Raw genomic sequence first — 17,185 nt, 5'->3', positions numbered from 1 at the left:
GTTATAGAAAGTTCTCAGTTTTAAAAGTACACACAAAATAATCCTGTAATTAACAATAATATAATTATGTGGTAATGTTCAAATCGGAGCTTTCAGGAGCCTTCTTAATGCATATCACACCCACAAAATCATATTCTGTGAAAAATTAATTCTAACCACCACAGTATAAATTATACATAATTGAATATATAATAAATGCATTGTAACATTACATCAGCCATACCAATTCCTTTATATTTACCTAGAGGCCCAAGAAGGAGGTTTCAAAAGCTAATTATCCTTTATCTTTCTTGAGGTAGCTTGAGTAAAAGGAGAAAAACAAACCTGTATCATCACAGAAAGAATCGCCACAAGCTTTCCAGAACACATTTCCACACTAAGACACTTCCAGAACCTATAATTTGTCCACCACCCTCAACTAGAGCAGGCAGCATCCCTGTTAAGTTTCAGATGCCTGGTTAAAATGGGTTTATTCCAGGCCATCTTTGCACTATGAACGCTGTTCTTATGTTTACTCTCTGATGCTTTAATCTATGGTGTTTAATTTATGTTTTAAATTTTGCATATACTATATCCTTATTTTGTAAGTCTCTTTGAGATCCAGATGTAGTGAAGAGCAGTGTATAATATTAGGCAGACAGACGGCAGACAGATGATAGATAGATAGATAGATAGATAGATAGATAGATAGATAGATAGATAGATAGATAGATAGATAGATAGATAGATAGATAGATAGATAGATAGATAGATAGATAGATAGATAGATAGATAGATATGTTAAGGGAAATGTAAACTGAGCTGTTATTGCGGCCTATTGCCGAAATAAAACACAGACACCATTCCTTGGGTTAAATAATGGGCCACTTTATTTAAACAGAATCAATTGAATAATGAACCTGCAGAAGGGAGATTAAGCGCGGGAGCATTCTGGTGATCCAGGCAAAGCCTGTTTGCAGCTATCGGGCGACCATACCCTGCCTGAGCCTGGGGCTGCCCTGTGCCAGCCCCCCAGCTCCAGCCACACCCTGAAGATGTGTAGGGGGTCCAACCCACATCACCGCCCCTCAGAGCCCTGAAACTCCGAGCGGATGAGGCACGTTGGCCCCAAAGGCCCTGTCCCCGGGCCGTGTAGCCCTAAGCTGCAGGCCTCCGGACCGCCTGTCACCCCCAAAGGTGCCTAAAGGTGTCACCTAGCTGCCCTTTTCCCTTTAACCTTTCCCCGCACTTCTTCGCCTGCACTCCAAAAGTGACCATTGACAAATTAAAACTAAACAGCCCAATCAGCCTATTGACCCCCGGGGCACCCGTGCTAACCCTTGACCCCTCCCCCCAACCACAGTGTGGAGTAGGCAAAAGAAACCTGCCAGCAAAGCGAGGCAGGCAGGCCAAAAATTCCTAGTCAGCCCCGTAGCGACCAAATGGATCACACTGCAGCAGAGGGAGGGTCGGGCGGGTGCCGCCGAAATTCAAAATGGATGGCGGGAAGCAGGTGGGGCGGCCTTAAATAGCCTACAGCTGCCCCGCCGCCCTGCCGCGTCACACAACGGCACGCCGGCGCGCCGTGTGCGCACGCATCCCTGAGATGGCGGCCCGGACATCGGCAGCGGCCGCAAGCTCACCCCTCTGCCCGGTAAGTCCCGGGCACGGAACGGGATTGCGGCCTATTGCCGAAATAAAACACAGACACCATTCCTTGGGTTAAATAATAGGCCACTTTATTTAAACAGAATCAATTGAATAATGAACATGCAGAAGGGAGATTAAGTGCGGGAGCATTCTGGTGATCCAGGCAAAGCCTGTTTGCAGCTATCGGGCGACCATACCCTGCCTGAGCCTGGGGCTGCCCTGTGCCAGCCCCCCAGCTCCAGCCACACCCTGAAGATGTGTAGGGGGTCCAACCCGCATCACCGCCCCTCGGAGCCCTGAAACTCCGAGCGGATGAGGCACGTTGGCCCCAAAGGCGGCCCGTACCCTGTCCCCGGGCCGTGTAGCCCTGAGCTGCAGGCCTCCGGACCGTCTGTCACCCCCAAAGGTGCCTAAAGGTGTCACCTAGCTGCCCTTTTCCCTTTAACCTTTCCCCGCACTTCTTCGCCACAAAGGGGGACAAGCCTCTGCTTAGTCCCCCTTTACCCCACACCCGATAAGAATCTGGTGTAAACCCTTCTGCAGGTCCCCAAGAAAGATGTCATTGCCCATGTCAGTCAAATGGACGCCGTCAGGCCGAAACAGCTCCAGCTTGTTGTGGCCAACCTCTGGGTGGTGGATGACAGAACTTCCCAAGTCCCTAAGGGCCCTCTGAATTTGCCTGTTCACCTTTTTCCATGCCCTGTCCATCCCACGTGGATCACCGGCACAATTCCACCTCCTGCACGGCAGGATGTCTGACCACACTAAGTGCACCCCTGGCCAGCGACGTGCAATGGCCCAGAGGTCACCGCATGCCTGTTAAATTAGGGCCTTGCCCTTTAACAGACCCAAGTCGTTGCCCCTGAGGTGGATGACCAGCACCTGGGGCACCGCCAGTTCCACACCCGGTTGAAACAAGGCTGGCAGGAGCCCGTCCCAACGCATCCCCCGACGTCCCAGCCACCGCACTGCGGCCCATTGACTGAGCCCCAGCTGCGTGCCAAAGTGAGACTTCGCTGCCCTGCGGCCCGCCCAGAAAATCATGCTGTGGCCACATAGGAGGATGCGTGGCTGCTCCGATCTTGTCCAGCAATCTGTTGAAACAACAACGACATTGGGGTAACAAGAAGGGGGGGCAACATCTAGCCGCTGGCGTCGTGTGTGTCAGCAAGTGGTCTAATGTAGGCCTTGTACGCGTCTGAGGACCACCCACCCACAGCCTGAAGCCTGTCTTTAGAGAAGCCCAAGAGGGCCGCCGTGGAGGCCGCGCCTATCAGGAAGGAGTGTGTCCCAAACTTACTGGGGTCCATGCCTAAATTCCCCAGTGCGGCCTTCGCCACGGACCAAAACTTGTATCTGGTAATGGGCTGGGAGTTCCTATGTATGAATAGGTACCCTGACTGCGACCCCCTCACTGCCACAAAACCGCGCAGGGCTGTTACCAGGCAGAGTTCTTGCTGCTGGCATGGGTCCAATACCACCAGGCGCCCCTTACCGTGCTGGTCCGTTTTGGACCGCCTGAGTCGCAGGAGGGCCCGCTTCGCCCTCCAGCTGAGATCGGAGACCAGCAGAGCCCAGAGGGAGTCATCCGTCTTAGAAGCCGCCACCACCTCCCCAATTCGGAAGGCCCCGAAAAACAGAGTGAGGGCCGCAGCATGATATAGCAGGGCCTCGAAAGGGGAAGAACACAAGTGCTTCCACTGTCCCTGCAGGCCAAACAATAGCTCCGGGGAAAAGGGGAGGCGGGCATCCGGGGGGCAAGGGCGCTCACGGGACCAACCCTCCAGCATCCGGCGCACCCTAAAGTCACCCGTGTAGTCCTGAAAGCCCCGTGCCTTCGCTAGGAAAGCGAGGCCTGAGAGCTTACCTTTGATGGTCCTGACTGAAAGGCCTCTCCGTTTCCCCTCCATGCAGAACTCCATAAGCTGCTCGACAGGGATGGGCCACTCCTGGGCGTAACCCCTGGACTCTCTGAAGTTTGATAGATCCCTACCTGCCCCCTGGTAGCCGGCCAAAGTGCTGGGCGCCACAGAAAGGCTTGTGGCCCTTTCTGATTCAATCCTCCAATCTCCCATAGCGCTGGGGGGAACACCTCCAGCAGAGCCCTTGCCCACGGTGCCAGCTGGCAAAACCTCTCCATCTGGTTCCGTGATAGAGCATCAGCAATACTATTGTCAATACCCGGAACATGGTGCGCCAGGAACTGGATATTATAGCGAAGACATTGGAGCACGAATGCTCGCACCAGACGCATAACGTTGGGGTTTCTAGAGGACAGGGTGTTAATAACGTGCACTGTGGGGAGGTTGTCGCACCAAAAGTGGACTGAGGAATTACCCAACTTGTCGGGCCAGAGGTGTACGGCCACGACAATGGGGAAGAACTCCAAGAACGTCAGGTCTCTGGTCAGGCCAGCCAGTGTCCAGCCCTGCGTCCAGCTGCCGTGGCACCATGAGTCATGAAGAATGACCCCAAAACCAAAGGCACCTGAGGCATCGGAGTGCACCTGTAGCTCTGCCTCCAACAGACAATCCCTTCTCCATAGGGAGACCCCATTAAATTCCCGCAAGAAGGTGGACCACACTGTCAGGTCAGCCCTAAGAGCGGCTGTCACCCATGTGCGGTGGTAGGATCATGATAGGCCAGCCATGGTGTCATATACGCGCCGCAGGAAGGCACGGCCAGGCGCTACAACCCTGCAGGCAAAGTTCAGATGGCCTGCCAGCCGTTGGAGCGTGGCTAATGTCACCTTATTAGAACTGACCACCTCTGAGATCTTCTCCCTGAGGGCCCCCAACTTGTCATGAGGGAGCCTGCAGCATTGGGCCACCATATCTATCTCGATGCCCAGAAACGTGAGAGCGGTGGTCGGGCCCTCAGTTTTCTCGGCCGCGAGGGGGACACCCAGCTCTCCAGCCAGCCCCGCGAAATGTGCCATAAACGCCGTACAGGTGCCTGAGTCCGCAGGGCCCGCAAACAGGTAGTCATCCAAATAGTGTACCACTGATTGCAAGCCTGCGCGCCTCTTGACCGCCCATTCCAAGAAGGAGCTGAAGCGCTCGAAAACAGAGCATGATATAGAGCAGGCCATAGGCAATGCTCTGTCCACGTAATATTCACCCTCAAAAGCCAAGCCCAACAGCTCGAAGTCCTGTGGGTGGACCGGGAGGAGGCGGAAAGCAGACTTGATGTCACACTTTCCCATAAGGGCCCCGACCCCGCAGTCCCTGACCATTCGTACAGCACAGTCGAATGATGTGTAGCAGACTGAGCACAGCTCCGCTGGGATGAAGTCATTGACTGACTCACCCTGTGGAAAGGACAGGTGGTGTATCAGGCGAAATTCACCTGGTGCCCTCTTGGGGACGAGGCCCAACGGGGAAACTCTGAGTGAGGGGATGGGTGGTGCCGCAAAGGGGCCCAAAACCCAGCCGGCTACTACTTCCTTCCTAATTTTTTTTCTCAGAACTGATTCCATGCCTTCTACTGACTTAAGGTTGCGGGACATGAAAGGTCACCTGGGACCCAAATAGGGGATCCGAAAACCCACTGTGAAGCCTTCAAGTAAAAACTGGGCATCTTGGACTAGGGGGTAAAGGTGGAGTAAGTGTTGGAGTTCAGCAATTTTAATTGGGCTGGGGCCCCTTTCCCTGAGCTGCGCCTGCAGCTCCTGGCTTTCTTGCGCCAGCCGAATCCCTGTTTCCACCCCTGAAGGGGCGGCCTCTGGGGCAGCTAGTGCAGGCGTGAGGGCCCCCACATACGGCACATTCATGTCTAAACCTGCACGGGCTCCAACCGCAGAGGCCGTGCGAGCTGAACTCCCAGCAAAGCAGGCGGGGTTGAACCCCCTGCCCCGCAGGCCCGCGGGAAGGAGTTGCTGATGCCTGGCGCACCAAGAGATGGCCACTGTCTGCCCTATCACCTGCCATGGGCTTAGAATGTGCCATAAATTGCAGCCACAGGTCAGCCTCCTTTTTGTCCCAGGGGAGGGATGTATCAAAAGCCGCCCTCATACGGAACGCCTGGTCGTAGTCCAGCCATGCTGTCCCCTGGAACTCAGAGTAGCCCTGATATGATATCGAGGTATTTGATCAGTACCGAGGCCCTATGAGTCTGCCTCTGTCCGCACACGCCAACAATTACCACCCCCATGTACGTAAGGAATGCAGGTAGCCAGTTAGACCAAGAGCGCTCTACACGTCGCTGCTTGGGCCTATCGGGCTCTGCATGTTCCCCTTTATCCTTATCCTTCCCAACAGGCTCCCTGTACAGGAGTGAAAATAGGTCCACGTACTCTCCCTTCCATATTCTGTCCTTCGTAGCAGGCAGCAGATGAAAACCTAGTGGGGCAGACGTCTCCCCAAGAGGTATGGCCCCCTCTCTGACTGATCCCAGGGGGTCGGATATCTCTGCAGGGGGGTTGGCAGACAGGGCGGGCTGATTCCCTCCTTCCAACGCCGTCCCAGAAACGAGGTGCCAGACCTGCTCGCAGGCCTCCCTTAGGGGATGCTGCTGCTGTGGCATAACCTCCCCCCCGCCGGCGGGAGTCCCTGCCTGCCCATATCCCTCGGTTACCGCTGGTGGGGAAAAGGGCCAGTAGGGGTACCCCCAGGGGGCCCAGCTCCACTGCTGCTGCCCTTGTTGGTGTGGCACAATAGAGGACTCACCCTGTGTGCTTTCCGCCGAAGGTCCTTGTGTGGGCTGCATTGTCGGGGCTGCTTGCAAGGTGGGAGCTGCGCCTGTCTCTATGCTGGGCGTCCTCGCCTCAGCCCTGGGCCCGGCCTCCAGCACATCCAGCCACGCTAAGATGGAAGCAACATCCCCTGCATCAGCCCCGTTCACTGGCCACTGCGTTTTCCACTGATAACGTTTAGGTGGTGGGTCCTTCACCTTCCCTGTCACAGGTTGGTCCCGAGGTGCACTAGGATGGCCTGAGCCATGCTCTAGGGCCTCCAACCTGGCTAATATGGCCGCCCATGGTGGCCCCTCCCCACTCCTTGCCCCCACCGCCGCTGGGGGTGGGCATCTCCCCCCCGCTTTGGGGGCCTTTCCTTTCCCTTTTGGCCCCCCTTGCCCTTTCTTGGGTGGCATATCTAGCTGATTTGGGTATCCCTGGCCCAACCCTGTCTAGAGAGGGAGATAGGGGCCCCGCTTATAATACAACGTGCTTTCAAAACGTCGTGAAGGGGCCTGGCCTGCTTATTCTATACACCCTCCCGGCACCCAATTATCCAGGGGGGGAGCCTAATTGCCCTACACGCGCCAAGGATTGATGGTTGGGGTCATGCACCACCCGCCCCCGCGTCAATTAAAATTAAAATTTAAATTTGAAAATTGCTGGCCAAAGGCCGCCTAGCCTGTGATCCTCGCCGCTGCTGGATCCGATCCTGCGCTGCCGCCTCGTAGTGTCTGCGCTGCCGCTGCTGCCGCAGGGCCTCCCAAGGCCAGGGGCCTCGCCGCGTAGGCCTCGGTGCCAGCCACCAAGCCTCGCTATACACAGCCTCGCCGCTGCTGTCTCCCGAGGACAGGGGGGGTCTCGCCGCCGAACAGCCAGCAGCAGAACAGCCACAGAAAGCCTCCGGAGGCCCACGTGCGCCGGCAAAGGAGCCGCGCCGCGCTGAAGCTGCTGCTGCTGCTGCCGAGATTGCCGCCGAAATTCAAAATGGATGGCGGGAAGCAGGCAGGGCAGCCTTAAATAGCCTACAGCTGCCCCGCCTCCCTGCCGCATCACACAACGGCGTGCCGGCGCGCCGTGTGCACGCGCATCCCCCGAGATGGCGGCCCGGACATCAGCAGCGGCCGCAAGCTCGCCCCTCTGCCCGGTAAGTCCCGGGCACGGAATGGGAATGTGCATAATAACCATTCATTGTGCACATTCACTAAGTCTCATGGAGAATGTTCACATTAACCTTCCATGAAGAGGGACTTGTACATATTTCTTAGTCAATATACATAATCTCTAACAGGCTTTGGGAAATGGGCATATGTTACCCAAGATGTGCACATTCCCCAAGCCTTGTTGTGGATTATGCATAATGACTAGAGAAAATATAAAAATCAGCCACAATATACACATTCTCCAAGGTCTGTTGGGGACTATGCATAATAACCAGAGAATGTACAACATTCAGTCAATATATGCACATTCCCCAAGGCCTGTTGGAGATTATGCATAATGACTGGAGAATGTACCAAATTCAGGCAATATATACATTCCCCAAGGCTTGTTGGAGATTATGTATATTGACCAGGAAATGTGCATAATTCCCTCCTTATGTAAGCTTCATGAGGCCTATTGAATGTGCACAATGGAGCAAACAATTCAAAAAAGAGAAAGCAAAAGTATGACAGATGTTTATCTTATTTATTTGACATTTATATACCACTTAATAAGTAAGCGATGTACATAAAAACAAGCCATACATAAAAATGAAATAATAAAACAATAAAATCATCATAAAACTAAACACTACCTTAAAATGGAACAAGAAAGTCTTAGACGTGCCTCAAGTGCAACAAGGAGGGTGTGTGTCTAATCTCATTTGGGAGAGAGTTCTATAGGTTTAGGGTGACTACACTGAATGCTTGGCTTCCAGTCATTACAAGTCATACATCTGGGCCATAAGGAACCACCAACAGAGTCTCCCCAAATATCTCAGTGATCAGCCCATGATCAGGATCCTGGACCTAAGTTTTTAAGGGCCTTGTAAATCAATACAAGAATCTTGATCCTGGCCCAGTAGCATATGGGCAGCCAGTGCATGCTTTTAAGTACCAGAGTTATGTACTGGTGGTAGTGTGAACCCATCAACAGTCTAGCTGTAGTATTTTGTACCAGATGGAGCTTCTGGACCAGACATAAAAGTAGCCTGACATACAGCACATTGCAATAATCAAGTCTATCCATGTCAGACTATTCCTATCCAAGAATCGCCATAATTGGCATACCAGCCGTAGCTGGGAAAAGATATTCCTAGTCATTGAGGCTACCTGAGCCTCAAGTGACAAAGATGGATCCAGGTGCATCCTTAAACTATGCATCTGTTCTTTCATAATGAATGTAACCCTATCCAAAACAGACAAATCTCCCAGACACTGAAACCATTCACCCAGAGTGTCTCTGTCTTTCCAGGATTCAAGCTCAGTTTATTAGCCCTCATCCATTCCACAACTGCATCCAGACAACATTCCAGACCATGCTCAGCCTCTCCTGGCTCAGATGTTATGGAGAGACAGGATACTGATGATACTTTGCCCCCAAACTCCTACTGACTGCTCCCGAAGGCTTCATTCATATAGATCTATGTCTACAGGATTGTGCCCTGTGACACATCACAGCACAAAGACTGTGGGGCCAAGACACGCACACACCCCAATGCTATTCTCTTGCAAGTATGAATAGAAACATAATAAAACAGTGCCTCTCATAGCCATCCCACAGAACTGATCCAGGAGGATATTGTGGTCAATAGTGTCAAAAGGTGTTGTGTGTCTGTGTACTTGAAGAACCTTCATAAATAATAGCCCCAAGGCTTGAAGCCCCTTCATCTAGTGGAAGTCCTGGGGTAGACAAGTTTGCAGTCAGGGTCTTCTGAAAACCTGGCTATCATCACGAAACAGATCCATCAAAATCACTATAGAAGGCATGCATTGGCATCAAGTGCCAAAAGAAGGGGGGGGGGAGAGAACTTGGCTCCATGTAAAAAGTGTTACCATATATTCAAAAACCCATGTCATACATTCCAGGACATGTCTTCTCCCATTTCAGACAACAGGCATTCCTATTTTGTTAAAGAAAATCTTTAAGATTGGTTTCAAGAAATAAAATGAGCCTTAAAGTTCCTGTTTGGCCTTTGGTACATAAAGCTACTATGAAAAATCAGTAGATTGTCAAATATCTTTCACTCTTCATTTAAAAAACAACAACCAGTTACTACTTTCAGAAAATATCCTGTCATTCCATCTGTATTTCATTCCGTAAGTTAATTCAAGGATTTTTCACTGATGTGTAGGTTAACATTCAGAATAACTAGTGTATGAATAATGTACTTCCCAGCAGAACTTGGAAGCATTTTTTGAAGGGCTCCCTCATATTGCACAACCAAACTCTGTTGGCTTATCTGCAGGTGTTACATGTTCCTTTCACTCTGTTAGACTGTCTGACCAGTGAAAATAATGTGATCACCATCCCTATTACGTTTCCCCATAGGCTCATGCCTTGACCAACATGTAAGATTTGCGAGAAACATTTCCATTTTCACCTAAATACACAACAGATGTGTTCCAAGATATAAAGAAGCAAGGCACAGAAAATATTCATTGTAACTTTTTCCAGATGTCACAGTGAACGTCAAAACTTTGATGAATAAGGTCCAAATCAGTTCCATTTTAGAAGAGAAAACAAGGAAGATACCAATAAATATCTTTATATTATCTGTGCTAGGCAATGATTTCATTGTTTGGAAAGTCGTAAATACATCAGGCTCAGAGAAAAGACAACTTGGAAGCATGACTGCCTCATGTTATACATTACTTGAAATCATCTATGACTCTTTTAAGACCCTTTTTTACCAGTGAACAAATGCAGTTTTTTCATGTACAGTAGGAAAAGTATTTCCTGCCCTGTGTGGAATCTTGATTATGCAGGGGCAGTGGAAACTGTTGGCTCCCGTGTCAGTTGTCAGTGGGGCAATACATCTGCTCTGAGTTTTAGTTTCAATTTTCAAGGCCAGCTACTTGAAAGTTTGGGCTAAAACCCAGAGCCAATTCAGTGTCCCACTGACATAAGAGCCACCAGTCTCCACTGTGTAGGGGATGGGGTGGCAAAAAGAGACCCGTCTACTATGTTGCTGAAGAAGAAAGATTTATCCAGACAAACCTCAGTCTCCAGTTCCCACTGATGTGACTACATGGAGAGCAGGCGCTGCATGAATTGCCACCCAGTTTTGTGTGACCAGTTACATTCTAAATAAGCGAGAAAGGATTTTCACATTGTATTGAACACAGCATCAGAAATGCAAATCCAAACTTGGCTGTCATTAAGTATGATGTGCCATGAGTCCACATCTGGTAAGATTCTTAAAGCAGAATGTGGGAGGAGGGAACAAATATTCAAATGAGGCTGTTTTAGGTGTTGTGCAGGTATCAGGTTCCACTAAGGCCTATTCGGAAGAATACATATATGTTTTTAAATGATAACACATCTTTGCAAAATTGTTTGAATTTATAAGTGTTCAATTCAAAATTCAAAATTGTTTGAATTTGTCATTTAAAATTAAAGATTGCATTTCAGATGGCCGAAGATCTTTTGTTAACTCTTTTGTGAGCTCAATGAGTTTTACAAGTTGAGTCTATGCAATCTGAAGCTAGCACAACTGAGTTCAATGGAGCTTACTCCCAGGAAACTAAGTGTAGCATTACAGGCCTGCAGATAGTAATAATCTGGGTATTATGCTGTTCTGCTGCTCTTTTAGTGTGTTGGTATATATAATAATGGATAGACACTAGGGTTGCCAAGTCAGAAGCATCCCAAATCTTGAGATTTCAGGGTTGTGCCCTAGTGATGTCATGGGGCATGTCCTAGTGATGCCATGGAGTGGGCCCTAGTGATGTCACTAAGCATGATACATTAAGCATCAACCACAGTTGCTTAGAGCATACCACTCAAACAAAAAAATTTCTCGGATTGGAAATTAAAATAGAAATCTTAGCTAAATGAGGGTGTTTTCAGGTCCAGCTGAAGTGATGGGAACATTCCTTCTCACCTACTTAGACAGCCTGGGTAAGGAACATTTTAATCTAGCTTACTTGCTTCTGGCAAGAAGGGTTTAAGTGCCCTCAGGCCAGGCCAGTCACAAGAAGGCCACTGTAGGAAGAAAGCCTAGTGTTGTGGATATGTTAGATGGGAGCACTCAGGAGTAAAAGTGGATGCCCCTGAAGCCTGCAATTCTAAACACACTAAGGGACTAAGCCCCATAGAATACAACACGATTTACTTCTGAGTAGATATGGTTAGGATTGTGCTGTTGGTAAGGATTGACTGGCAATCCTAATCAACACAGCTGCCTGGCGTTTTGGACCCTTCTTAGGGGCATGGCTATGGACCCTCCTTGAAGGCATGTCTATAGGGTAGTCACTATGCACTCATGCACACGCTTCACAAATTACCACTCCACCACTGCTTGCATGGGCTTCTTTAAACAGTTGCTTCTTTGAACAGAAATATGTCACTTCCCAAGGAACAGGTGAGGATATGGATGAAGAAAACTAGGAGCACTGAGGCCTGTGACCACCTTGGAAAAGCCCTCTGCATTATGACTTAGCCACACACTGTATTTTGTAGGGCTACTATCAATGTAGCACCACATATTACAGCCGGTGGGAAATCTGCATGGTGGGAAATAGTCCACACCAGCACTGTGTGTTCCTGGATAGGATACAGAACATGTAATGTGGAAAGTGGCAAGAGAAGTCATGGTGATAGTAGGGTAAACATCACCACAGAGATTATTTGTAGATTTTGAGGGGGGGTTTGCATTAATGTTCTACTTTTCCTCCAAGGAGTTCAAAGTGGTTCACATGGTTTTCCACCTCCCCAATTTTTCCTCAGAACAACCTTGTGTGGTAGGTTAGGCTGAGAGACAGTGAATGGTCCGATGCCACCTAATGAGCTTCATTGCTTAGTGGAGCTTTTACTGCCACTCATCTCATCCATATGTTTTGTCTAATGTAGTCTCCTAATGGTTCTTATGATACAGTAGGGCTCCACTTATACGGCAGGTTAGGGACCAGACCCCCGCCAAAAAGCAAAAACCGCTGAAAAGTGGAACATCAATCAGCTGTAATGTGGGAAGCTCCAGCTGACAGCACTTGGCCCCTGTAGCTCCCCGCGATGTTCCGCTTTTCTGTGCATCGCCCTCTCCCCCCCGCTCACTCTCTCACTCGCCCTTGTTATGGTGGGGGAGTAGTACTCCCCTTCTGCAGCAGGCTCCCTGCCATGGATCACAGGGAGGGAGCTGCCCGCACCTGCTCACTCGCCCTCCACCAACTCCCTCACTTGTCCCTCCCTTGCCTGCTTGCCCTCCCCCCTGCCTGTTCGCTCGCTGCCTCCCTGCTCATCCCCCCTTGCCCGCTCACTCTCCCGCCTGCCTGTTCGCTTGCATGCTTGCTTGCCCTCCTCCGCCTCCCTCGCTTGTCCCCCCTTGTCCGCTCACTCTCCCCCTGCCTGTTTGCTCGCACGCTCGCTCGCCCTCTGCTGCCTCCCTCACTAGTCCCCCCTTGCCTGCTCGGTCTCCCTCTGCCTGTTTGCTGGCACACTCGCTCGCTCTCCACCACCTCCTACGACAATAAAATGACACCAGACACCCTTCTCAGACTCTGAGTGCATCATCACAGCTTGGAAATTTTCTTTTTTGAACTACAACTCCCATCAGCCCAACTGTAGTTTTAAAAAGGAACAAATGGACATTACTGTCTCATTCCTTTATGTAAATTAAAAGGAGGTGGGTCTATCCTAGAAATCTTTACTGTATCTCATAACATTTATAGCATGTTTGCATTATACTTCAGAATCTTTCCTTTTTCTTTTTTTAAATTTCTTTCCCTAATGAAAAATTGCAAACATTATTCCATGGAACATTTAATGGAACAATATTAAACCATGATTAATACTTTCACCATCATCAGGGCTTCCTCTTACACTATATGATCCCAGCATCTGTCAGCATTTCTTGATAAATCTGTATTTCAGGATACTATAATTCATCCAAAAATTTATTGTTTGGACTAAAATCTGGAATAAAAGCTTTCCATTTGGAAATAGTCCTTTTCCACCAAACTTCAAAAGCAATACAAGCTTTAGACCCATATTCACTAATAGGCAAAAAAAAAAAAAAACCTTGCAGTTTAAGAACATACCTATAGCCAACAGATATTTCTATCAAACTTTAAAAAACAGGGAAACTGGACAGCTATAGTCCAATTCACTTCCTGTGTTTTTGTTGTTGTTATTATGTGCCTTCAAGTCGATTTCGACTTATGGCGACCCTAAGAATCAGCAACCTCCAATAGCATCTGTCATGAACCACCCTGCTCAGATCTTGTAAGTTCAGGTCTGTGGCTTCCTTTATGGAATCAACCCATCTCTTCTTTGGCCTTCCTCTTTTTCTACTCCCTTCTCTTTTTCCCGGCATTATTGTCTTTTCCAGTGAATCATGTCTTCTCATTACGTGTCCAAACTATGATAACCTCAGTTTCATCATTTTAGCTTCTAGTGACAGTTCTGGTTTAATTTGTTCTAACACCCAATTATTTGTCTTTTTCGCAGTCCATGGTATGCGCAAAGCTCTCCTCCAACACCACATTTCAAATGGGTTGATTTTTCTCTTATCCGCTTTTTTCACTGTCCAACTTTCACATCCATACATAGAGATCGGGAATACCATGGTCTTAATGATCCTGACTTTAGTGTTCAGTGATACATCTTTGCATTTGAGGACCTTTTCTAGTTCTCTCATAGCTGCTCTCCCTAGTCCTAGCCTTCTTCTGATTTCTTGACTGTTGTCTCCATTTTGGTTAATGTATTGGTAAATACATTGGCATTGGTACATTGGTAAATAGCTTGGTAAAGGTATTGATAATCCTTGACAAGTTTATTTATTTATTCATTATTTATTATTTATTTGATTTATACAGGAGAGCCTGCCACCGCCCGAGGCAATATGTCCTGCTTCAGATATTTGAAGATCACTATTCATGTCTACCTTAATATTCTTTTCTTCAGGCTAAAGAAATTCACCTGTTTGCACCATTTCTCTTAAGACTTGGCTTTCAGACCACCATCCTCATTGCTGTCCTCTGGACACTCCAGTTTGTCAACATCCTCCTTAAAATGTGGCACCCAGAGCTGAACTCCAGACTGTGGTCTTAAACTGGCCTTCAAGTCATCTCCTTTGCCCTCTGATCAGGTTAGGCAAAGCAGGTGATTAGAAGCTGTTCCTGTTTTATGCAGTCTCATTCTTGTACCTTGTCATAATCTATGCACTCATCTATGTGTCCTAATTCCTTTTATATTCCCAAAATTTTATATCAGAAAGCAAGGCAAACATCATTCAATTCCTGCCCCTTGTCAATGATTATGAGATTATGCTTGGGGAAATTAGTGAGATGGTCATCCTACTGCACGAGCAAAAGCTATCCGGTTTGGTGCTGTGGCTACCACCCAAATAAGGCCACACTGTATGTGCAAATTTTAAAAAATGAAGCAATAAAATCACGATATAGAAATGAAAGTCAATCACATAAAAGTATGCTCATATGTTATCCACACATCACATTCATGGATGGTCCGACAATGTAATGTGTGAGTATTGCATTATGTTTATCAAATTTGGCTGATGATGTTACATTAATCAGCCATCTCAGAAGTTGCTGGGCTCCTACTGGGAGGAAGGGCGAGATATACATAAATAAATACTCTTTCTGTTGTCATAGAAAGAAAGGAATCAGAGTGGCAGACTTATAGACAAAAATAAACTGTCATTACATATTTCTGACTCCCACTGATGAATCAGCTTGAGGTTAAGTTTTAAAATTAGACAGATTTCTGCAATGAAGTGAGTGTAATTGTATTACTTCCATAAACTACTTTTTTCCTCTGCATACTAACCCAGGTGTGTTTTTTTATTCCCCTTTTTCATTTCTTAATGTTCCCCCACTTGTATCTACTCCAAAGCTGCATAACATGAATGAAAGAGAAAACGATTACAAAACATCTCTCTCTCTCTCTCTTTGCACTTTTGCCATGGCAAGCATTTCAGTTTGTTTTACCATGGCAAAGTGCTTTGAAGTTCATAACACAATTGCTCTTCAACTTTTCTTCTGTGTCTACCACATATAGACATCCAACCTTTGTTGTTTTTCTGACATGACTGCCCTTTTTCATTTTGCTCTCTACCTTCTATATCATCTTAGGTGCTATAGCTTAACATATGATATAATAAAATAAACATAAACCCCCATCAGAACTGTAAACTTTGTAAAATGTTAAATGCTGAATGCTTTTTCAGCAGCACTGCTAAAACCTCTTTGTTTTTCAGAGAACTATTTCTATGCCTCCAGAATGCTTAGTACTTCTGTCCAAAAATGTTTCAATGGCAGATACTGAATGCTCAGCAGTTTTGGGGATCTCTTGATTATTTTAATGTTTTAATGGGAGTTGAAGGCTTCGAAAATCTAGATCTGATTTAGGAGTGCTGAGTTGTGAAAACTCCCAAGCCTTGCTCCACCTGGCTTTCCCTTTGATGGAAGAGTTTAACAGAGTTTTAGACACAGTTATCTAGTTCTAGTGCATTGGGGATTGCTATTAAGATTCTGGATCCAGCAACAGTTGCAGCTGTTTTATTTTCTGACAGGGTTCATGTCTTTTTACCACGGCAGGTAGAAATTCAACAGCTAATGGGATTTAGGGAGCTTGTGAGATCATTGGGCCTGACTGAGAATGCCAAATACCCATAATAATATCCATGTAAATATTCAGGAAAGCATGTGCTGTAGTCCTCTCATAGGTATGTGCCACCTAAGGATTTGGAAGAGGCAGGGCCAGTGTCAAAGGTCAGCATCGTAAGGTATCTGCCTAGAGATGGGTGAATCTGTCAATTTAAGTTTCTCTTGGTTTCTCATATTTTCCAGTCTTCAGTTTAGTTCACATTTCCACATCAGTCTGCATTTTTTTAAAAAGGTCGTCATAAAAATCACATCAATTTCTCCAAATTAACATATTTTATTTATTTATAGATTTATATCCTGCCCTTCCTCCCAGTAGGAGCACAGGGCAGCATTTTATGCAATTTCCCCTAACATATGCATTTTTGCAAGTAATTTTCCCTAATGTAATACATTTTTGTGTGTTATGTTCATGAATGTATGCATGCTTATGAGCACTTTACCCTATTATATGAATTTTTAACACATTACTTGGCTGGAGAATTGCACTGCAAAGTTTGAAGAAGTGCACATTTCAAAGGATGGCTACATTTTTGTTTGTATATTTAGAAGTATGAATTAGGGAGGTTCACCTTTAAAGGTGAACTGAATTTCTTCCCCATCCCTACAAGGTCCCTCATGCCAGAAGGGGGCCCACTGACACGAGCCCCATGGATCTGCTCCTCCTCTGCACCATTCAGCCTGCTTGTTCACCTGCCTCTCACTCTGGCCCACACAATGGTGGAGAAGTAGACGAAAGAGGGTCAGTAGCAGCACTGCCTGCTGGCTCATTGGCTCCTTACCAGGCAAACCAGCAAATGGCAGCAATGATGAGGAAGAGAAATAGATGTGATCATGATTGGTGAGGAGCAAGACGCACTCCAGGAGGGGGCCCAAAGGTCCTCCAAAAGCTTGAGCTGGCGCTGAGAAGAGGATGGGGCAAGAGTGTTCCTTGCTTGGTAGCACCCTCTTGTCAAAAGCTCCCAGCATGTGGAAAGTGGTTTCCTCATTCAGGAAAGTTTTGATGTGAGGGTCTTTCTCACCCTGTTCTGAAATGGCATAGTCTCGCAAGAGG

The sequence above is a fragment of the Rhineura floridana genome, chromosome 4 (genome assembly GCF_030035675.1).
Source record: "Rhineura floridana isolate rRhiFlo1 chromosome 4, rRhiFlo1.hap2, whole genome shotgun sequence".
Taxonomy (NCBI): domain Eukaryota; kingdom Metazoa; phylum Chordata; class Lepidosauria; order Squamata; family Rhineuridae; genus Rhineura; species Rhineura floridana.
Note: the sequence above shows the minus strand (reverse complement) of the source record.